Source organism: Platalea leucorodia, assembly GCF_965183815.1.
Source record: "Platalea leucorodia genome assembly, chromosome: Z".
In the NCBI taxonomy this organism is placed as follows: Eukaryota; Metazoa; Chordata; class Aves; order Pelecaniformes; family Threskiornithidae; genus Platalea; species Platalea leucorodia.
The window spans coordinates 9984920-10008151 of record NC_138858.1 but is presented as its reverse complement, the minus strand read 5'-3'; positions in this window follow the sequence as shown (position 1 = coordinate 10008151).

Genomic DNA, 23232 nt, shown 5'->3' with positions numbered 1-23232 from the left:
GGTCAATTCCCATTTCCCTTCAGGACTGTTAGTCCTTTTTCTACTCTTCTACTACATGGCATCTTCAACTGACTTGATCAATGAATTAAAATTCTTTCTACAGACCTTAGGACTTTTAATTCAAGGGGTGGGTTTTGGGTTCATTTGGGCTTCTTTTTTGTTTGTGTTCCCCCCCCCCCCTTTTTTTTTTTTTTGGTGCGTTCCCTCCTGCTTCCACCTGGCATGTACCCTTGCCTTACTTGTGCCTCAATGGTTGTGTGTTATTACCCTTATTAAAACTACAAAAAAATACCAGCCTGAGGTCAGAATTTTTGTCTTAACCATGTCCCATCTGTGTAAGGCTTCAGCCTTTCTGGGATCTGTTGGAGAAGCACCAAGAACTGCTGATTAGATCCATTACCATGTGGAAAGGGGCAGGCTCAGCCTGCAGTCAGTGGAGGATGAGCTATGGAGAACTTAGCCTCACCTTCCAGAAGGGTCTGACCCATATGAGACATGATTAGGGCAGCTCTTTGCTAACTATGTAAGGAGGGCAGTGCACAGAACAGTTTGATATGCCAGATTGCGAGAGCTCTAGAAGTGTTATTGAAGCGTGGGGAGGCAAAGATGGAGTTAACTGCAGATGGTATTTTCCCTGGCAGCAGACACCCTTAAATTGCTGCCAGTTGTGGTTCTGTTTGTTTTCAACGTAACTGTCTTGAGAATGCTTCTGGGCATTATTCATCTGGCAGGCCCATGCAAACCAAAAGATTTTTTTTTTTTCTCCATACCTAAATTTCAAAGGTAATGAATCATCTTGTAGTTAATGCCTTGCTTTTGGGGTCACTGGAGAGGTAGGACTCATCTGGCCAAATATAGTCATCCGGGTTTTAGGTCAGATGAACTCCAGCTGTCAAGCTATTGAAATATACTTACTTTGTAGGAAGAAATAAATCTACGATTTAAACTATTCATGCTTGACAGGGAGAGTAATTTGTCGCTGGAACAAAATGTTAAAAGATGTTGTGGATTCTCTATTGTGTAACGTTTTCAAATTAAGACTGGCTGTCTTGCAAAAAGGTCTCTCAGTTAAACTGCAAGCCATACTCTTAAGAGCAAGTCCCGCTGGAGGAAATTCCCAGACCTCTAAATTACAGAAGGTCAAGTTGACAAGAATTGTCCCTTCTGACTTTAAAACCTATGAAATTTATAAGGCAGGCTGAAAGTGGCCAACTATTCAGTTCCTCTTGGTTCTCAGCTGATCCAAGCTCTTTGCTGCAAGTGCTGTGACACGGTGGCACATCAGCTGTGATCTGGGGAAGTCTGCTTTTGGTTCCCTCTTCTCCTGGTGCCTTGAGATGCATGCCTTGGGAGGCTCTTCCAGCTCTGTTTGCTTTGTCCGTCCGTGAAGTGCCAGCAGCAGCGCTGATCTCTTCCAGACCCTGCTCTGCTTCGCCTCATGGGAGCAAGGTGGCATCATGAATCAAGGGGCTGATGCTGCTGGGCATGGAGGTGTGGATGTTAGAATAGTACAGCCTCCCTTTGTGCAGCTCTTCTCTCCCAAAGTGAGTTTCAGCTCTCTGTCTGCCAGTGGTGGGTGCTGGGGTTGCAGGAGCAGGTTAGCACTTGGCTGACCACCTCCAAGTGAAAAGGACAGGTTCCTTGCCTGCCCTCCTAGAAAGAAGGTGAAGGACTACGTTTTACTGAGGGACAACATTGGCAAAGACCAGGCCGTGAAGGCGGTTGTATTCCCTGCTGTCTCTTTTAAGTCCTTGGTAGTTGTGCCTGCTCAGGTCGTGTTTGAACTCCCGGCTCTCCTGCGTAGCCAAGGATTTTCCCCTCATCCTATATCTCAAGGCAGAAAGAAGTCTTAGCCCACTGCCCAATTCCAGCATGCCCACAGTCCTGGTGTCTCCAGGGCCTCCACATTTGTGCGTATTTAACTCTTTAGGATTACCCTCTGTAGCCTTGTAGGAGCCTTGGACACATGTGTTTTGGACTCAATGATCTTAAAGGTCTTTTCCAACATAAATGATTCAATGATTCTAATTAAACCATCTAATTTATTATTTACTGTGTAAAGAATAATAAAAAACCTTCCTGGCACAACAAACTCCTTCCTGAGCTGGGGGTTCCTCTTCACTCTTCCCCATTCAAGCTTCAGTTCAGGTACAATGTCCCTCATGAGGGTTTCTCTGGGTGCAGAGTGTGCACGTGAGGAGGACATCAAGGCACTCCAGACAAATGTGTCTCCAACCCAGCTGCTGTCATGTGGCTTGTCACCACTGCAAAAAATTAATTTGGCTGGAGAAGTGAGTGCAACCATCTCACTCCAGGGGTCTGGAGAATGCTTATACAGCCAAATGAGCTTATCAGATTGAAAATATTTTCATATCTAGCCATATAATAATAACAAAAAAGCCACAGTGGAAAAGGAAAGATCAATAGCATAAAAGTGTGAAAGCCACAGAGAGAAAGAATCAATCATTTTAAAGAGCAACATTTTTATTCACAGAGCAGCTGAAATATTCTGCCAACAAAGTTTTGTGGTGTGGCTTGTATTTATCATTATCAAATTAGAGTGCGAAGGTGGATTCAAACTTTAGTCAAGAAAGATTTCAAGATATTCTTTTATTTGCAAAACTGGGGTGACTATTTAAGGTTTTCCTCCAGCGCTCTAACAGCAGTCTAAAGAAGGAATGAAAATTGGAGTTTCCTTGTTAAACTGTGTAACAAGCTTAGGGCTAAAAAGTTGGTTTTGACCTATTGTTCCTAAAATTTCTGAAGAATTTAAAAAAAATCAGTGTCCAATCTCCAGAAATCCATCTTGATATCAAATTGACTTGGCTGCTGAAAGCAGCATGGCTCTACTAGCGTCAAAGGCCTCCCCCTGCAAGTGAAACAGCACAAACCGCATGAACAGCTCAAAGTTTGCATTCACATTTGAATAGGTCCGTACAGATACGCTACCGAAACACATTCAAGCCAAGATCTGCTGCACCACTGAATGAAACCCTTGATCCCATATTTGCCATAGTTTCAGGTAGCCCTGCAATACCCTTGGGTTTGTTTTGGGGGTTTTTATGTTTGTTTGTTTGGGTTCCTTTTTTACAAATGGTAGGTGTACAGAGGTGTCTGGTATTTTGGAAGTAAAACCAGCTGCACAGAGCAGGCATTGAACAAGATATACAGACACCCGAGAAACTTTATGACGTGGAATTACGCAGGTTATGAAATCCAACATAAGCAACACTTATTAAAAAGTCACATCAACATGAATAGGAAGACAGAAGCGATTTTGGATCATTTCCCTTACTGGGAAAGGTACACAGTGGTATGTCAGCAATACCTGTGAGGAAGCAAGTGGAAAATTAAACCAAACAGATTTCTGCACCTGTGGAGCCCACAGGAATGTGGCTCTGTCCCTTTAGATGTGCTAGCAAATCCCACTGGGTGGGTAGCTGCACTCACACAAAGTATCTTGGTAAACCTGGGTGCAAGTGGTGTGGGAGCCTAAATTGTTGTGGGGTTTCTTCTAATCCCCCATCACTCATTGGTCGTACTGGGAATTTCAGGTTCCTTCCTAAAACAGTCCTTCTTGCAGGGGACCCTCTCTTGGAGACCATCCTCTCCCTCATCCCCACTCCTACGTGGAAGGAGGTGGCTGCCTTTCAGCTGCTGCTGTTTCTTCCCTCCCATGCACAGCTTTCCCCCTTGGTGCCTGAGCTGCCTGTGCTTGCTGGCTGCAGCTCTGGCTTGCTAACCTCCCCATCACTGCCTCTGGATTTAGAGGATGCAGCCAGGATGTAAAGTCTCACCCCCAGCTCCTGCAGCCCACTGCAGTCACAGTGGGCCACGACTCCCAGGTCCTAGTGCTGTGGTGGTAGGAGGTGCCTAGGAGGTAGGACAAGCGTGGTGTGATCTCTCCTTTGGTTGTACTTTCTCCACGTCTGCTGAACCGTGTGACAGGGCCTTTCTTAGCTGGAGGTTGCATCAAGAACATGGAAGTTAGTAACCACCCTTGAATATATTTGCCCTGAGGTCTTTTTTTGATACATTCTTACTTTTTGCCCTGGGGACATCCTGTGGCAATGAGCATTAACATTTTATAGGGGTCCACTACCTGAATTGCTCCTTTCGGTGAGAGGGGCCAGTCGTCTCTCTCCCCTACCAGCACTATCCTCCAGGCTCTCCCTGGGGACCTGGTGCCTTCTCAAGCTGCGACACTGCTAAACGCCCTGGGAGAGTGTCAGGGAAGGGTGATGGAGACTTCATTCTGTACAGCAACAAATTCCACTCCCTTATCTACTCTCTTATAGGCTGAGTGGCATTTGTAGTTGAAGAAGGAAAATCTTCCCTAAGAGTCCTGTTGGGGGACCGACTGGTTGAGCTCTTGCCCCACCAGCTGTAGTACATGCCCAGAGACATGACAGAGAATGGCAAAGGACATAAAAAACCAGTCTTGCAACCTTCACATTGAACTGCTCCAGAAGACAAAGTTTAGTTAAGCCTGAGTTACTTGTTCTTTGATGTCTATGTGCCAGCTGATCTTAAGACAAATGGCTATGAACAAAGTATTTCTTCAGAAGAACCTGTCCAGCTGGGGCTGAGAAGCTGATAAAGGAGGTGAATGGAAGAGAAATAAATAAATGGGAGGAGGACAACAAGGAGAACAATCTCCCAGGCTAAAGATTGCCAACTGGGATACACTTCTGAAAATATAACAAGAAATGTGCTGCCTGAGATGGTGGTTTTATTGGTTGCAGGATCACAAATTACCTTAGCTCTGTGCAGGGAATTTGCGCAGTTCCCATCTGCCCCATCTTCTACTCCCTCCTGCCTCTCCAGAGTATCCACTTGCTTTCTACTAATTTCTGCTGCTGCCCTGGAACTGGCTGAAACATCTTCCTTGGCATCTGGGAAACCTTCTATATAATGTCCCTCACTCCCCTGCACTTTGGTTGTCTCAAGTGAAAGTGTCTTTTACTTCTTTTGTTTGCTTGTATAAAATCTTTTAATTAAAACACTGAGACACAGCTCATCTGCATCTAACTCCATGAGTCCAGCCCAGGCCAGCTGGCTCACAGGACCTGCGTGGCTAAGTGCCGCCGGACATTGCAGCTGGTGCCACACGAGGGAACAGGCACCCTTTGAATGCAGCTAACCATCCTGACCTAAGGGTAGAGGAGGAAAGTTCTTGCCTGGAGTCTAGGGTGGAACCTTCCTCCTGCCTCCAGGACAGATAAGGACGCCTTACCTGCCCCTGCTTGCCCACCAGTCAGCTCCATGGGTACCCACATCAGTTGCTTGGGTGTTGTGGGTGACTTAGTGCCCCTCTTATGTTACTCTGGTGGCAGCTGAAAAGCTGCAATCCAGATATAAGATGTGAGACCCAAGTATAAGTCATGAGACATAAGAATGGCCAGCGTGCTCTCACCTAACCACCTCCAGGAAGGAAAATATGTCTCTGGGTCCTGTGACCCTTGTCATATGTAGTGTGACTGTAATGTGCAAGAATGGGGTGGGGTAGACAGATAGCTGGGGGGATTGGTCAGGTCCTGTCATCCTAAAAACCCTTTTGCTCCAGGAAAATTACTGAGAGTAGATTAGGTATATATCTGTCAACAGGATTTACCCTCTTCTAATTTGGGACATTCAGCATTTACCCACTTCTTCATGCCTGGAACACCACTAACTCTTTAAATTCATCACTCTGTCCCCAGTGGAAATGCAAGATAACAGAGGCTCCTCTATCTCTGAGCAACAGGGACACAAAGTGACGTGTTGCCAAACCTTTCACCTATGTCTGCTGCCTCTTAGTCCAGATGCTCCAAGCGCTGAGCAGGCGTCATGCACTGCAGCCCAGCCCTGTACCTACCCCGACGAACAGCTCAGCTTGAAAAACACACCACAGCGATGAATGTTCCTGATACTGGGATCGTGTTTGTCCCTGCAGACATGAGATGAAGACAATGGTGTCTTCAGCCTCCAGACACGAAAGATGAAACACTGAGACCTCTGTGCTGCCTCCAGGGACTAGAGGGTGGAGGGACGAGTGCGCAACAGTGTTGGAAGAGCCAGCACAGGGGACGGGTGCAGAAGCTGATCGTATCTGAGCCCTGCAGCCCATGACGCAAGCGTAGTGCAAGAGGGGCAAATAACAGCTGAGGGAAGTCTGGGAGCCCATGACTCTGCTCAGGCTGGCAAGCGACAGCATGAACTTTCACTGAATCCATCTGCAAAGGAGAACTGAATTGCTTCCTTGACTGTGCTGACTATGGGCTCAATTCAGATGCCTAAGTGTAGGGGCCTGGAGCCATTTGAGATGCCCTGGGGAGTCCTGCCTGGCTCTAGCTGCCACTCCAGAAGGGCTGGGGTCTCCTGCAGGCCCTGTGTCATACATAGGTCCAAGCCTCTGATACCTTCAAGCTTCCTATATGTATGCAAACAGGTCAAGCCCTGGAGATCATTGAAATGGAGCTGAATTCCTCCCCAGGAAACTATGGCCTGGGCAGAGGCAGGAACTCAACAAATCTCCATATTTCTACCTATCTCCTTTGTGGTAGGATGCCCATTTCCATAGAGACTTAAGAATGGCACATGGAGCAGATGAAAGCTCTGCCTGTCCCTGTGCCCTGTCTCCAACAACAGCCACTTACACTTCCCTACCCTCTTTAGGAATGCTGCAACAGGGAGCAATAAAAACCACAGGGATGAGGTGGCTTTTGAGCTCCCAAACGCTCTTCTTAGTTTGGTTTGAGTTGTGAGAGAGTTGGTTGAAACCAGCTCTCTTGAGGAACCAGAGTAACACTGCATTTACATACTAACTAAAGGAGTTTGTTGGTTTATACTGGGAGGGGCAACTTCATTCACTGTCCAAGGAGAAACACTGATGTTGTCTCATAATTAACACTTTTCTTTCTTGAATTTTCTTGCTGGGACACAACTTCCCTGCCAGGAAGACTTGGCTTGTTCCAGGAGATCTTCAACTGTTCTAAGTTGTACTTGAGAGTACAGCAACACCTTTCTGGACAACCTTGCAGGGAACCCCCCAAGATGCTTGGGTTGGCTCCCATCACTGGGAAATGACCCCAGGTGGACGTTCCCTGCCAGAGGCAGGATCTAAGGCTCAGCCTCGGCTATTGGAGCTAAAAGACATGTAGTTCGATTCAAAGAGGCAGGCTGGTTTCCTTGTCTTATCTGAATCGAGCACACTCACGGGTCAGTCACACAAACATGTCATTTCACATGTCAGCCTCTTATTAACTGTGCCCTATCCCTGGCCAGGAGCCGCAAACCCAGAGCACAGGTAACTGACTCGAATGGCTGATTTCTAGGTAACACTCACCTCTCAGGTATGAGTCATTGGGACAACTTGTAATAGTTGAATTTTGTGTCTTGGCTGGCGTCAGCTCAGTCCCTGAAACAATTACGTTTTCACTTAAACCTCCTGGGCTCACAACCTCTGAACTCCACCCAGCACAGAAGGGAAGAGTTTCTGTTGCCCTTTAACTTTGCTTTCCCTTTCTTGCTGCATTGCTGTAGGTAATCTCCACTCAAATTGTTGTTTGTCTGAGTCCTTTCCTCTCATTTACCTTGTCCTCACTCAGGAAATGTTTACAGCTGTATTGGCCCTTCAGGAGGACAGAAGCTGATGGGAGAGGGGAGCCATGCTGATAAACCTCCTCTGAGCCAGGGGAACACACGTACTAACACCTGGTCCACAGGAGAGCCACAACCCAGTAAATTCCAGCTGAGCTGCTCCCTGACCTCTAGGAGCAGCAATGCCGCTCCAGCACACTTGAAGGATCCCTGGCCAGGAGAACTTGGCTCTTGTACCAGCCCTGCTGAGGTTCATAAGCTAAGCTGTCCTGTGAAGGGCTGTGGGATCCCTAATTGCCTCAAGTGCAAGGCTCTTGCCTGGGTGATGTGGTCTCCCACCTCCTTTTGAGGCTGGGCTTACTGGGAGGTAAATCCATGGGACAGAGAGCAGCAAAACAAGGCAGACCCTGGCCCTGAAGGGGTGAGGGCAGAAACAGTTCTGCTTGGTTTTAGTTCAGTGACTTTAAAACTTTGAATCCAACTGTCAGTGAGAGCAGCTGCATTTAAACAAATAAAAAGCATGGCTCTTGGGTCTCTACTGAAGTATAGAACCAAGGAAAAAAAGTTATGTTTTTTTATCCATAACCAAGGGGAGAATAATGCAAGGATAGAAAGTCTCGGGGACTACCCTTCATTGCAGGAGATGGGAGCTGGCTTTGGGAGGAGTGGCTCTCCGTATTTGTGCTGTAGGGCACTTGTGTCTCTCCTGCAGTGTGCCTGCCAGGTGCCTGGAAGTGAGGGGCAGCGACGCAGAGCTTTCCCACGCCTGAGACCCTTTGCTGGTCTGGGCATGAGCCTTTGTGTGCCTTCAAAGTAGAGAAAGCAGCACCACCCTGCCCCTGGGCGGGCGGGGGGAAGGTGTACGCTGAAGATAGTGTAGTGCGTTAACAGAGGCAGCCTGTACACAACATTTGCTATTCAGTCATTTTGGTTAAGTGGCTCGGTATTTTCCCTTCCCATGACCTCTTCTCCACTCAGCCCTTTTATGTGCCTCTTCCGTGTTTCGGCGTCTCTGAGATTAATTTGTCTTCCAGGTTTTGTTCTGCTCCTCTCTTTCGTTAAGACATTCTTCCTCTTCCTCCTCTTCAGTGTTTTTCACTCTCCTCCCCACTCGGTCCTAGCAGAGCCCCCCAGCCCCATTTATACTTGTGGGTCATGGAGGCAGAGGAGGAGGACCAGGCTCGATGAAGCAAGCTGGGAATTTGGGGGCACAGGGGTTCTGGGAGCTCTTGCTCCAGGCTAGTGGCCAGTCACGTTTCTCTAAGGAGCTCTCATAAAATATTCCCAGCATTTTATCAAAGAGGTGATGCTGTCATGGCTTTGTTTATTATTTCCCTTCAGGGCTTGGTCTCTTCACGGCTTCTTCCTTTCATTTTTGAGAAGGAAATGTTTGCAGCTCTGTCAGCCCCTGGGAGGAAAGTAAGCTACAAAGGGAGCAGGGGTATTGACAACCTTTTCCCGAGCCAAGGTAACGCAGCTTTATGGTCACCTATGCCCTAAACATGTGGGAACCATGCTCAGCCCTCAAGGATGCTGAGCTGGGCGCTGGTCACTGGAAGAAAGAGCCATGGCAGGGGATCAGGGACACAGCCTGTGTGCTGTCCCATGGACCCTTCAGGATCCATTCCTCCACCTGCTCCTCTCTCTCCATCTTTCTCCGTGGTCCACGAGGGACCTTGACCAGGCTTCTCCTCCCACTATGCCCAAACCTTCCTCTCTGAGGGGGTCCTCGCTGTCTCCTCGCCTCCCACTCAGTGCAACTCATTTCAGCCATTTCAACTGAGCTTTGAGCAAATCTGTGCAAATCCTTCCCTCCTCCTTCCCATTGAAGCCTGTGTCAATGGGAATTTCACCAGGCAGTGGAGCATGAGGGACTTTTCTGTGGTGGAGGCAGATGAAGGGATAGAGACAGGTGAGTTCCCAGCCCCTGATGCCTGCCCATCCCTGCCTTTGCTCCACACACACACCATGCCGTGGCCTTGCCTAGGGCACCACATGAGCCTGGGACCAGACCTCCTTCACCTGATGCCCTCGGGCTGTTGTTTCTCCACCCTTGGTTTGCAGCTTGGTTGCTTTGCACCCTCCCAGTGTTTTGGAGGGACCTTCTGCTCTTGTGCTAGTATCTTTATTTCCTAACACATTTCTCACATTCCCTCAGCCCCCAGACCACTTTCTAACTCATTTATTCCTGCTGAAGGTCTGTCTCATAGAATCATAGAATATCCTGAGTTAGAAGGGACCCACAAGGATCATCGAGTCCAACTCCTGTCCCTGCAGAGGACAACCACAAAAATCATACCATATGTCTGAGGGTGTTGTCCAAATGCTTCTTGAATGTTGTCAGGCTTGGCGCTGTGACTACCTGTCATGTCTCCCCGTCACCACGTCTGGAAGTATTGCACGTGTATAAGCACAGCGGCAGGAGGCTCTCACGGTCCTCAGAGAGGCCTTGCAGAATGGAAACCCTCTGTTATTTTCTCCCATATCATCTCCTTTTCTGTCCTTACCCTCTTTCCTTTGTGCATGTTTGGGAGCATCATGAAGCACATCGCTGAGAAACTCCACTTCAAAGCAAGGAGAAAGCATGAACAAGGAAATGAATGAAAAGAGGAGGGATCTTCTTTCATGATGTATGCCCTTGCTAGTAGCTTTGGTCTCCATTTTTTTCCCTTCTTGCATCACAGATGTCCCATGCTGAAGGGGGCAGAGTGGTGTCTCTGGGGGAAGGTTTGGGTTGCAGATGAGCTCTTGGCTATACCTTGCAGTATCAGCTGTAAACCAGGTAAATAAGCAGACAATTCTCAGCAATTTTTCCTATGAGGTTTTGTTTAGCTTCTTCAAAGGAAACCCAGGTAAAATCTTCTAGAGTGATCTGTGTGCAAACAAGCCGTCAATCAGCTTCAAAACAAGCTTCACCTCTGTCTTGGATCCAGAGCTCACGTGGTACTCTTCATCTCATGTTTTTAGTGTATGAACACTCCACAGGCAGGGAAATCTACCCACAGAAGAAGTGATCTCTCCTGCCGGGGATAATTTTACTCTTGGAGACATAACAATGAGGAGATGATTATCCGCTTCTGTCTGGTTTCCCCAGGAGACCAGGACTATGTGATCGTGCAGTCTGGGTGTGCGAGAGGGTGAGTGTGCGCATCTGTCTGTTCCCCTGATGCCTTTGAACCACTTTGGCCCATTGCAGACAAACATGGAAAACTGGCAGACACAGCAGGAGTGATGAATTCCTACAAATTTCATAAAAGCTTCTGGCTGGATAGAGGACTGAGGTGGTGTTATTGGCCCCACTGAAGGGGATATTAGTAAGCATGACATTTATTGGATGACAGAAACTCTGTATGCATGTAAGCCATCAGAAAACAGATCTCTGCCATGCACACAAAAGCTCATTTTCAGTCAGAAACGCTGGATCGCCTGAAGTCATGGAGAACTGGCAAGACCAAGTAATCACATCATGCTTGTATAAGTCCCCTAGGATGGTATTGGGAAGCAGTCATCTGTGATAACAGGATCCTAGAATTGTAAAAAATAGATATATAGAGAGACACATATATATAATTTTTGGAAACAATCTTGGTTTTCAAAGCTTGCCCTGTTTAAAATGGAATTGATAAAAATTGATGAAAAGATGACTGGGCTTTTCAGAGAGGAAAGCCTACTTTAGCTAAGCAGGCTGTTCTTGCACAGGGCTCCTGTCTGGTTAGACACGTCTGGTTAGACACAATCCTCTCCATATTCAGCTGCTGTCTGCTGCAGCTCAGTTCTTGCTTATTTTCCCCTATGTGGAAATACACCTATTTAAAAAAGAATAGATAAAAGAAAAAAGAAAAAAAAGGGGAGATAGTAAAGGGGGAAAGAAAGAAAGAAAATCTAATGATGGTAGCTTCTCAGCAGCTCTGCAAATTAAAACTGCTGGCTGACTTCTATTCATTTTATTAGTTAAGGACTTTATTTTACTTTTAGCCACAAAAGCAAGGATCTATGTTGACTAGCCTGACCCTCTGCTCTGTACCAAACCCTTCCAGTCCTCAGAGCCTTCTGGCTGTTTCGGGGTATCATTTTCCCCTTTGGGCAAACCAGGTCCAAACACCAAACCTTGACTCACTGCTGTAAGTCAGCTGAGAAAATGTCTGTGATTCTGTGCTGTTACTCATTTCTGTGAAGGAGAAGACAATTCCGTTGGTCTTTCTGGTTTCAAAGGAAAATGTGCGCTGTTCCGGGGAGTGGAGTTGGCTCGTGGAAGATGCTGGTGTAAGATCCAGGCACAGCATTGCACCCACCTGCCCACCACCCAGTGCTGTTAGATGCCTGAGCCTGTATCCTTGGCACTTGGTGACCATGGAGCAGACTCCTTATCTTGCGTGTTTGTCAGTCATCTTTGTTATTTTCTCTCTTGTGAGAAAACAAAAATGAGCAATGAGGACAAGGATCAAAGCTTCAAGGGCCTAGAATAATTGTGGGTGAATCACATGGATCCTCTCCAGATATGAGGCAAACACAATCATGTCATCAAGGCGCAGCAGAGATCACGTGGGAAGGGGCCAACTCTCTGGGGCAGCTGAAGTAAAACGAGGCCCCAGAGTGCGGAAGCAAAGTGATTTTCTTGCTGTTGCTTCCACATCTGAGCCCTGCTGCGATGCTCACCTGAGGGACTGGAGCTGTGGAATTGATGGGTCACTCTCCTGGGCTTGTTGTCCAAGGCATTTGAGTGCAGCTGGGGTAACACAAACCTTTAATTTAGACAGATAGCATTTATGCTAACATATGGTTAGTCTTAGAGTGCAGAAGCCTTCAAGATAAGCAAAAACCATGGGTATAAACCACATCTCTTTCTCAGCTAAAATTAAAGTAGAAAAAGACTTTTCTTGGGGTGGTGGTGTGTGCTTATTCCATACTACTTTTCCTGTTACTGGATGTCTTGGTCCATGGCCTGCAGAGCTGCAGCTCCAGGGTGCTCAATCTTTCTGCCCAAGCTACAAAACCCATGGCTTCTGGCTCCAGGTGTTTGGGCAACAATCTCAGGTGTGTCCTCCACCCAACGACTCAAGGGTAATTTGGCCAAAAGACCTTCTCAGGTCTGTAACAAGATGCATGCATGGTCTAGAAGGGGAAACACAGCCGTGCCTATGATTAGTTACTGTCTGACAGTTGTGGCCATGGTTCAGTGAGGATGGGGAGCTCTGATGTAAGGAGACAGCTATTTCTTTGTTCTCTGCCATCCTCCCCTTCACCCTCTGTTTTTTCACTTTCTTACCTATTCTTTGCCTTTTGGGCTGGACAGGTTTCCTCTTGGAGCAGCTCAGTCTCTGGTGCTTGAGCATTTTTTGTCTATTGGCTGCTACAGTTCCAGTGTCCTGTAGAAAATGAATGTGACATACAAAGCCTGGACCAGAGACAACTCTGGTCCATGAGATGACTCACACGGTGTCTTCCAGCCATGTCTTTGTCCCAGCATGGTTTGGTAGGAAGCTGTATTAGCCAGACATGGAAGCTAGCAGGAGTCTGTGGTTTGCCTAACATGACTTGGGAAGCAGAATGAACTTGGGAAGCAGAACTGGCCTTGGGAAGCAGAATGAATCCCCAATAATCGAAGACATAACAGTTAGTGACCTGCTCCTCCACCTGCATGCCCACAAGTCTATGGGGCCAGGTGGGATCCACCCGAGGATACTGAGGGAGGTGGCAGAGGAGCTTGCTGAGCCACTCTCCATCATTTACCAGCAGTCCTGGTCAACTGGGGAGGTCCCAGATGACTGGAAGTTAGCTAATGTGACACCCATCTACAAGAAGGGTTGGAAGGAGGATCCAGGGCACTACAGGCCTGTCAGCCTGACCTCAGTGCCGGGGAAGGTCATAGAGCAGATCATCTTGAGTGCCATCACGTGGCACGTGTGGGACAACCAGGGGATCAGGCCCAGCCAACATGAGTTCATGAAGGGAAGATCCTGCTTGACCAACCTGATCTCCTTCTGTGACAAGGTCACCCACTTGGTGGATGAGGGGAAGGCTGTGGATGTTGTCTACCTGGGCTTTAGTAGGCCTTTGACACTGTCTCCCACAGCATTCTCCTGGAGAAGCTGACTGCTCATGGCTTGGTTAAGTGCACTCTCTGCTGGGTAAATAACTGGCTGAATGGCCGAGCCCAGAGAGTGGTGGTGAATGGAGTCAAATCCACTTGGCTCAGTATTGGGGTCAGTTCTGTTTAATATCTTTATCGATGATCTGGGCTAGGGGATTGAGTGCACCCTCAGTAAGTTTGCAGATGACACCAAGTTGGGTGGAAGTGTTGGTCTGCTGGAGGGCAGGAAGGCCCTGCAGAGGGACCTGGACAGGCTGGATCAATGGGCCGAGGCCAACTGCATGAGGTTCAACAAGGCTCAGTGCCGAGTCCTGCACTTGGGTCACAACAACCCCATGCAACGCTACAGGCGTGGGGAGGAGTGGCTGGAGAGCTACTCAGCGGAAAAGGACCTGGGGGTCTTGGTTGACAGCCGCCTGAACATGAGCCAGCAGTGTGCTCAGGTGGCTAAGAGGGCCAATGGCATCCTGGCCTGTATCAGGAACAGTGTGGCCAGCAGGACCAGGGAGGTGATAGTGCCCCTGTACTCGGCACTGGTGAGGCCGCACCTCGAGTCCTGTGTTCAGTTTTGGGCCCCTCACTCCAAGAAGGACATTGAGGTGCTGGAGCGTGGCCAGAGAAGGGCAACAAAGCTGGTGAAGGGTCTGGAGCACAGGGCTGGTGAGGAGCGGCTGAGGGAGCTGGGGTTGTTTAGTCTGGAGAAGAGAAGGCTGAGGGGAGACCTTATTGCTCTGTACAACTACCTTGAAGGAGGTTGTAGTGAGGTGGGGGTCGGTCTCTTCTCCCAAGTAACAAGCAATAGGATGAGAAGAAATGGGGTCAAGTTGTGCCAGAGGAGATTTAGATTAGATATTAGGAAAAATTTCTTCATGGAGAGAGTGGTTAGGCATTGGAACAGACTGCCCAGGGAAGTGGTGTAATCACAGTCCCTGGAAGTGTTCAAAAAACATGTGGATGTGGTGTTTAGGGACATGGTTTAGAGGTGGACCAGGCAGTTAGTTAGGTTAACAGCTTGGACTTGATGATCTTAAAGGTCTTTTCCAGCCTTAATGATTCTATGATTCTATGATTCTATGACTGTCCCTGGGGGGCATCACCTGGCTCCCTCTGCACTGACCTCCAGAGATGTGGGCGTAGTTACACATTTTGCAGAAGTTTCCCTTTTCCTAAGAAGGCCACATTTGGCTGAAAAGTGATTTGAACAAAAAAGCTGACTGTCTGTACTGGTAGACATTGGCTGTACAACCAGGGAGGCTTTGGGATTCCTCCAGACCCTGTTTCCATAGTGTTTGTGCATTTCTTCCCTGCCTCCTCCTCTCTGTCGCCATAATAGAGAATAAGTGACCTAATTGTGGATGTGGACTCCCGTGCACCTCACAGCGCTTGAGCATACATGGTTTACAGCCAATAGCAGACAAGAACTGACAGCTGGATGAAGACCCATGGGGCAGAAGAAGGGAGTGAGACCCTAAGGATCAGTCTGACAAATGGTGGCTTTAACACAGAGGGGTGCAAGGAAGTGAAGGACAGGGAGACTGAAGAGCATGGGATAAAAGATGAAGGCACATGTTTGAAAACCGGTGGGCGATGGCACTGGCTACGTGGGCTACCTGGGGTTGGGAGCCAGCCCCTTTGTGGTGACTGCTGATGGCTTCCCAGATGGAGTGTGACCAGCTGGAGGAAGTGATCGCACATCCTGGTGGCTGCAATAGCCCCCTGGCACCCCAATGTCTGATAGATCCTTCCAGCTCTGTGCTCAGTCCTTGATATGATGGGTGTCAAGGTCCTTGAAAGTGCAGCCAGGATGGGTGCTACCACACAAAGTCTTTGCTGAATTTGTATGGCACCATTTATTCACCACTGGCTTTTGCTCTTCCAGCCTTGCTCACACACTCATTCCTTGGGCATCTAGCTTGGAAAAATATTTCTGGAGCAGTTATTAACACTGTATAGTGCAGCATTTGTTGCTGTTGGCTTATGCTTTTGGTGTGGTAGCAGACTTGGGACGTGATGAGAATTCAGATTTCCTGATTCTCCTTTCCCTCTTGGAACACCCTGAACTACGGGCATGTGAACAATAGCAACTAAGATATTACAGCTTAACGAGTTGTGGTGAGCTGCAATAACTGCGTGGCCCCAGCCTGTCCCATCTGTCAAGACATCATTTGTGACCAGATCTTTGGCCATGGACTCACAACACCTACAAACGATCCACTATTCCTGGGTTAGTCAATGCCATTATTCAAAAGGAGGAAAAAAGAAGAGTAGTTGGCTTAAACTGAGGAAGGGTGTGAGACCAGAAACCCACATTTTGTACCTTGAGGCTGTTTGAAATGAAGTCAGAGCCACTGGGTCACAGGTACTGTAAGACTAACTGTACAGCCTTTGTGGGGGACCTCAGAGGCTCTCCCTACTACCCTACTGCATTCCAAAGAGTTTTCCTGGTTAACATGTATTTTTCACATGCCCTCTCCATTATATATCCCTAGCGTGGTCTGTGCATGTGAGTGAAGTACAGCTTATAACCCTTTAGTTTCCTGGAGTATTTTAATACCATGGGCAGGAGAGAGTGTTATCACACCTGTTGGCATTGTCTTCTTGGAGTGGCAATTAATCCAACGAGAAATGCAATGCCAGCCAAGCTAAAGAAAAGTAAACAGAGAATTAGTCTATGAAAGCAAAATAAACAGAAGAGTTGAAATGTTGGAAGAAAGGAAGAATAAGAAAAAACACTTTGTACTAGTCGTCCTAAGGCCAGCCTGCATGTCCACTCTTGCTGTGCATCACACAGCTAGTCCAGGACCCATTTCTCTACCTGTCCTGTTGTGCTTTTCTTATGAAAACTCTGCAGCCTTAAATTGCCCTTCATGGGAGCAGATGCACATTTCGATATTTATCTTCCTTTTATACCCAAACTCATTGTGAAGTTCTGTTCAAATCTTGCTCCCTCTCCCCACAAATTACCTCTTTCATTACTGACTTGATTAGGAGGCAGTCTTTTCTCTGTGAAATTATTTATGCTGAATCATTATCATATGGTGAGGCAGGACTCTTGTTCTCTCACATGTACTCGCACACATGGCTCACTACAAGCTCTGGATTGAGACTGACAAGCAGTAAGTCAAGGATGATTTGGCAAACCCTAACCTAGGTTTTGAGGGCTACAGTCCTTCATTCATATTCTGCAGGGACATGAGACTGTTTCAGTTATGAAGATACAAAGCTGTGTTAAATCCAAAATATAAACTTCTGCCCTCCAACCTCCTGCTCTGACTAGCTGGACTATCCCCAACACTCGATCAGGCTGGCCGTGGTTTTGTTTACCTGTGTCTTGAAAAACTCCAAGGATGGAGATATGTCCGGTGACCTGATGCCGGGCTGGTCTTCCCTCCTACCTAAAAAGCTTTTCCTCACGTCCACCCTGAACCTCCCAAACTCAAGTTTGTTGCCCCTTGTTATATCACCTGCCCTGCTGAGAAGAGCTGATCTGCACCGTCCTCGTAGCTGCCCTTCAACTAGTTGTTGGCTGCTATTAGATCTTGCCTTCAGCCTCCTCTTCACCAGACTAAACAATCCCAGCTCCCTCAGTCTCTGCTTCTTGGACATGTGCTTTGTCTCCTGATATTGGCAGGCCTCCTCTGTTCCTTCTCCAGTTTCTTGGTGCCCCCTTTGAACTGGGGGCCCAACAGTGGAGACAGTAACTTCCTCGGTCTGCTTGCCACAACTGTCCTAAGGTAGCCCCGTATGTGGTTTACCTAATTTGTGATGAGAGCACATTGTTGGCTCATATTCAGCCTGGGATTGACAATATAGTAAAATATCATGGTAAGGTCAGGGTAGGGCAGGAATATCCTTCATCAGTACCTGCACTGATGGTGGATCCTTCCCTACAGACCCATCAGTGTGCTAACGTGCATGCTGTTTGCACACCAAACATGGCTCATGCCAAAGCACTGTTTTTCAGCCACCTGTGAAAAAAAAAACGTAGCAGCAGACCTGCACTCAAAAGAGATCTCAAAGAAAATCCCAATTGCTTCATGAAGAGGGGTGTGATTTAACTCTTCCCTCTGACTTAACTCTGCAGTGCAGTGTCCCAAAAGCATATTAAGGAGCAGTGTGGGAAGCACCATAATTTTAAATGGTGTCTGTGTTGCTTGTGGTCTGTAAAGATCTCATCAGATATTGCTGAGGATGTTAGCTATGTTACCCTGGGAAAGTTCCAGTACAGGTAATTGCCTCCTGCCTAATTCAAATCATATTTAATAGAGTGGCAACACTCAAGTGAATGCCCCCAGGGCAGATGAGTGGTGGGAATCAAGAGTGCACAGAAAGAAGATTAAGAAGCAGAGATGGGAATCCATTGAGAATCAATGTTTGGGGAAAAGCCCTCCTCCCCTGCCCAAGGAAGTGCTGAGCCAATTTGCCACTTTCAGCTGTGCCAACGTAAACGTATGGAAAGAAACCTTGGGTTGTTCTTCTTCTAGAAAGGTGATGTCATGAAGGATTACATCGTGGATGGTGCCATGAGGGAAGCCACAATTCTGTCTACAAACCTCATGAAGGACACCCCTGTGTTCTCTCCAGACCTTGTTGGTAGCTCTTATATGGACCATGGACTTTTGTTTCCATGTGTTTGCTGTCCCTTCTAGGGAAAAAGAAAGGTATTCTGCTTGCCACTGCTGGTGGGAGGGCAGCAATAACATGAGTGTACAACACTTTTGTAATGTGGCTATCGGTGCAGACTCTCTGCATTACAGAGCTGACACCATTTACATCCTGTGTCCACCTTAAATTATTCAAATGTTATCTGCAGAGGAAAAGCAGAAATACTGCTAGGATAGCTGGACATAGGCATGTCAGAGGGACAAGAAGATCTGTCCTTTCTTAGACATGGCTAAGCTGACACTTGCTCCTGTATTGCATATTCCTGTACAGCCCTTCCTCCCCACACAGTAAGTAAACTGAAATGGGTTGGTTTTGCTGAAGATCTCCCTTGCAGTGCAGAAGGAAATGTCCCTGCCCTGGCAGAGGCTTGGTCTCTTCACTCTGCATTCTTTGAGATCATGTTGACTTTGCTTATTATTTTTCTTAATAAATTGGCAGCCCTGCTGGGCTCCGGGTTCCTCTGTGCCAGGTGCTGCATGTGCATTTAGTGAAAGATTTGTCAGAGACCCTACAGACCGAGATAAGTCAAGGCACAGGGCAAGAGGGCAGTGACAGCTCCTCCATGCTGGGTTCCCATCTTTGCTTTTAGCTACTCTGGGTGCTGCATGGAGGCACAGAGGGATGCAGCTTGCCGTCCCTTATCTTTGCTGCAGTCTGTGCAAGTACAGGAGGAGAAAACTGAGAGTAGGAACCGACTAGATTTTTCCATTTCAATCCAAATTGAATCAATTACTCATCCAACCGTGCTTTCCTTGTTATGCACTTAAGGGATATTCTCACTTAAGTGATTTCTGAGCCAGAGTCTTATTTGGAGGGTGTGTCATAATTCAGCTAGCAAGCTAGGGCAGCTCTCCCTGGCAAGCTGGAGGTACTGAAAGGATCTTGGCTTCAATAGATGAAGATAATATGGGAGATTGGGTGAAGGAGAAAGAAGAGAGGGGAGAGGGCTGGTTTCATCCAGTTATGCGTACAGAATGTTAAGTAATCACATAACTTGGTAGTAATGATTCATCTGGTGATGCCTTGTTAAAGTTCTGGGCTGGTTGAGTCTTGCATCCATGCTCTAGGCTGAAACAGGGACAAAAGTATCTCTGGCTTTGAGGGCTTGTTAAATATTGCGTAAGAGACTCAACTCCTTTCTCTAGTGGAAGCAGAAGCTAAATCTGGAGGGGTTAGTGTGTCTGGGCAGGGGCTCTCGAAACAGCAGGAGCAGCCCACTGACGGTAGAAGGTATCTCCGAAATGAGGAGAGATATGCGCTTCTCGGCTGTGGAAAACATGGGGCTTTGCCAACAGGCTGCTCTTGGCAAAATATGCTCTTGCCAGCTGTAACCTTGGCAGAAGGCACATATGAGCCATGCACATGCCTCCCTTTGTCCTGGTTTCAGCTGGGATAGAGTTAATTTTCATCTTGGTAGCCGGTATGGGGCTGTGTTTTGGGTTTAGGATGAGAACAATGTCGATGATACACTGATGCTTTGGTTCTTGCTAAGTAGTGCTAATCTGTCTCTGAATAGGTGCTAAGTGGCGCTCACACTGGTCAAGGACTTTTCAGCTTCCCCTGCTCTGCCGGGTGCACAAGAAGCTGGGAGGGGGCACAGCCAGGACAGCTGACCCAGACTGGCCCAAGGGCTATTCCATACCATATGACATCATGCTCAGTATATAAGCTGGGGGAAGAAGAAGGAAGGGGGGACATTGGGTATGATGGTGTTTGTCCTCCCAAGTAACCGTTACGCGTGATGGAGCCCTGCTTTCCTGGAGATGGCTGAACACCTCCCTGACGATGGGAAGTAGTGAATGAATTCCTTGTTCTGTTTTGTTTGCGTGCACGGTTTTTGCTTTGCCTATTTAACTGCTCTATTTCATTTTACTTCAATTATTAAACTGTTCTTTTCTCAACCCACGAGTTTCCTCCCTTTTACCCTTCTGATTCTCTCCCCCATCCCACTGGTGGGGAGTGAGCGAGCGGCTGCGTGGTGCTTAGTTGCTGGCTGGGGTTAAACCACGACACCCTTCTAGTGACATTAATTAGACAGCCATTTCCTTTGGGGCCAAAGGCACTTTGGATCAGTAGGCACTGGCTCATTGTCCAGGATTACTGTGTTTTAATCCTGGCTTTGATTTTATACAGATTTTCTTCATCTTCCCTCATGGCAACCCGTTCCTCTCTCTGCAGAGGGTTGTGGTTTATTTCTTTACGGTCTGTAAGAGGAAAAAGCAGTTTCCTTTGGTCGTGACACTATGAGTCCGTGGTGGGGAGCAAAAGGAGAAGGAAGAGCCTTTTTCCTCTTGGTATGAACATCAGCCCAGCGGAGGAAGGGAATCCCATATTCTATGCACGTTCTGTTATTGGTGACAAGCTTAAGTATCATGTTCTAAAAAGCTGAACTGTGGGCAACCCAGGGCATAGGAAGGTCTAGGAAATCAGAATCACCAGTTTATTCCTGGAATGGGGATGTCATAAGAGTCCCATGACATACTTGAGTTTCCAGGTATTGAGTGACCTCAGTTCAGCCCCACGTGATGAGGAATTAATTTCTTATCTTCCCTTGCAGGAGGGCCACTGGGTTGTTCTGTCCATGATAGAGGTGTGCACACATCCCAAAAGACGAACCTGGGACCCTGCAAAATGTACCAGCAAAAGAGCCAAGGACTGTGTGAATGATGGAGATTGGGCTTGTGCTTCCGTAACCCTCAGTACCAGGCCTGTATGCTGCTGGATCATGTCACAATGTGGATTTGAACCAAAACAGGTTTGAGTCCCAAATAAATTTAAATTCAATTAGCCAGGATGCATAATACAGGCTTTAGGCAGCAGGCATGTTTTCATACATGCCTGACAAAGTACACACATTACATTGAAGATGGAGTTAGCATGTTGCTCCCTGCCGACGTCAGCCAAGCCACATGTGGGCTGCTGCCACCTTGTCCTCTCTGTCCCTGCCAGCTTGGCCACATGGCCTGACCATACTGCCCTCTTCATTGCTGGGTGAGTGCTAGATGGATCTGGTCCCACAACTGCCTTTCCAGGGGAGCACAAGAGCACTGGCAGTGGTGCAAGGGAGAAGGAGGAGGAAGCAGAAGGAGAAGGAGGAGGACACTCAGAGCAGAAAATATGGGAGAAGGAAGTGGTGATCTTGGCTTAACTGCCATGGTGTGACCCCATATGAGCTTAGTGCAGTCAGATGACATCTGATTTGAGCTAGAGACAGTGTAGTACAGTCCGTACTGGATCTGATCCAGAACAAAGCCTGCCAGGTCAGAGGTAATCCTTGGAATACATTTCTGCCATCAGTGTCAACTTCTGCTGCACCAGAGCTTTGCTTCATGTGGCTACATCTTCTTTTTCTGGTACTAGGAACCCTCTTGAACCCTTGGATGCATATGGAAAAGACACTGGCTTTCTGCTTACCCAGATCCACCCTCAAGTACGACTCAGCTCTGACAGGCCAGTAAGGCAGGAAATATCTATTCCTTGGCACGGACAAAAGGCAGGTCAAGACCTGTATTTGCACAGCTATTTTCCACCTGGTTCATAAATAGCAGGTCTTGATGGATGCAAACCCATGTGGAACACAAAAGCTATTCCCTTAGCAAGAGGTGGTATAAAAACAGATATGTTTAGATTGGAGTAACTGGAGCAGCCTGTCCTGGTTTCAGCTGAGATAGATAGAGTCAATTTTCTTCTTAGTAGCTGGTAGAGTGCTGTGTTTTGGATTTAGTGTGAGAATAGTGTTGATAATACACTGATGTTTTAGTTATTGCTCAGTAGTTTTTATTCCAGTCAAAGACTTTTCAGCTTCCCCTGCTCTGCCAGGTGCACAAGAAGCTGGGAGGGAGCACAGCCAGGACAGCTGACCTCAACTGACCAAAGGGCTATTTCACACCATATGACGTCATGCTCAGCATATAAAGCTGGGGGAAGAAGAAGGAAGCGGGGGACGTTAGGAGTTAGATGGCTGAACACCTGCCTGCCGATGGGAAGTAGTGAATGAATTCCTGGTTTTGCCTTGCTTGCGTGCGTGGCTTTTGCTTTACCTGTTAAACTGTCTTTATCTCAACCCATGGGTTTTCTCACTTTTACTCTTCCAATTCTCTCCCCCATCCCATTGTGGGGGAGTGAGCAAGCAGCTGTGTGGTGCTTAGTTGCTGCTTGGTGTTAAACCGCGACAATCCTTTTTGGCGGCCAATGTGGGGCTCAAAGGGTTGAGATAATGACAGGTTTGATTGGAATGTGCTAGATCAAATTTATAGCTGTTATTGCATGCATGATGCCATGTGTGCTGCCTCACTTGCGCATCGCTTTCAGAGCAGGAGAGACTTCTTGCTGTCTCTAACCCTGCCACATGGGGTTGTCACTGCAATGGGATTGTCATGGGGACTGAGTGATGTAAGTACAGGCAGCAGGTCCTTTGCAGGATCACTTTTGGCAAGGCACTTATGCTGTCAGTGAGACCATGAGCAAGTCACTTAGTTGTCTGTGTTCAGGTCTCTTCACTAAAGCATTTAGGACCTCGTGTTGCCTCTTTCTATGAATACATACAGTGCTGGCATAACTGGATCTTGTTGCAGTTCTATTTCCCTAGGGATTGTATAAGGCAAAGCACTATCATAGCGTCTTGTGAATCTGTGGGTTTAATAACGTTGAATCACCTGATATGGGGAACATTGTAAGGCCTCCAGGAATAATGCAATGCACAGGCTCCTCAGTTGGGATTCAGCTTGCAAGCTAAGACTCATGCATTTAGGTGCCATTTGAAATGCAGTATCTGAAAAATCCTCATGTTGCTGTCAGAGGTGACACAGGAACTACAACAAACCCATAACAGCAGCTTAGCATAGCACCTTGAAGGGAGTGTGTAGCAGATACCAACATTTGAGCCCTATCTCAAA